This window comes from Choloepus didactylus, chromosome 3, assembly GCF_015220235.1.
Source record: "Choloepus didactylus isolate mChoDid1 chromosome 3, mChoDid1.pri, whole genome shotgun sequence".
NCBI lineage: Eukaryota > Metazoa > Chordata > Mammalia > Pilosa > Megalonychidae > Choloepus > Choloepus didactylus.
In genome coordinates this window covers 190,006,996-190,008,129 of record NC_051309.1, presented here as the reverse complement: position 1 = coordinate 190,008,129, position 1,134 = coordinate 190,006,996, and positions in this window count along the sequence as shown.

Below are 1,134 nucleotides of genomic sequence, written 5' to 3'. Positions count from 1 at the left end.
CATCTAAATTACACCGTCAGCATTTCATGTTATAAAAACCTTATTTCGTGTGGGAAAAGTCTAGTACATTTACTCTATACTAACCCATAGAGTGAAGTTCCAGTGTTAGGTACTACAGGGTATAAAGCTGAGTCCCCAATTTTCTTTGCCCTAGCTCACTTGGAAGGCAAAGTTTCCATGCCAGGAGAGGAAAGCCCAGAATAGTGTCTCTTGTGTAATGGTGAAGACGCTCTGTCCAGGGGGAGATCCAGACCATAAAGACTGCTCTACATGGAAAGAATGACTATATTGATATTCCTGGACAACCAGAACAATACCAACTCCAAGAGGTAGCAAGTCTGCTAGCCACTTAACCATGAGCCAATAAATCCCTGTTGTTAAGCTAGCACATTGTGTGATATTTGTCATAGCAACACAGAAAAGAAGAAAAATTGAGTGACATGTTCTATTCATTTGTTTTCAAATTTTGAAGAAATGCTATCTAAGTTTAAATTATTTCCCCATCAGGGTAAAGGGAATTGTTAAGAAAAATTTAAAACCTTTGATGCCCAACTCCTGTATTCACCATTATATCAAGAAGCATAATGTTGCTATCTGAGTTCAGACACAAAAAGAGAAGCCACACTAGTGATTTTGAAGGGTAATAATGAATTATGAGGAATTGTGGATGGAGCTGTAGGAGAACAAGAAGAAAAAGTAGGGATAGTGAAATCACCACAGGTCATTAACTTCAAGAAGTAACTGTCATTACTAGGACAGAGGGGCGAAATGAAATGTTTAGTTACTCAAACCTAGAAGAGGACAGGCTCCATGGATTTAGAAATCAGATCTCTAAGCCAACCTGGTGCTAGAAACTGAGGACCTTGATGGAGGGCACATGTGTCTTGGACTCTAGAAGTGGAGGTCACCGGTCAGTTCTGCTCATATCGCTGAAGCTGAGAATGATATTGGTTTAGTAGAAAATTAAAATAACATAAGTGTGGATGAAAACAAGTGCTGTTGCCAAGGTGAAAAGCTGCTACTGAGGCAGCACTGACATAAACAGCAATCAAGCAGTACCCAGCTTACCAGTCTCACACTAGTGCCTCCTATTGGCAGAAACTAAAAGTTATGGGAAAGAAGAAATGTGTTTGG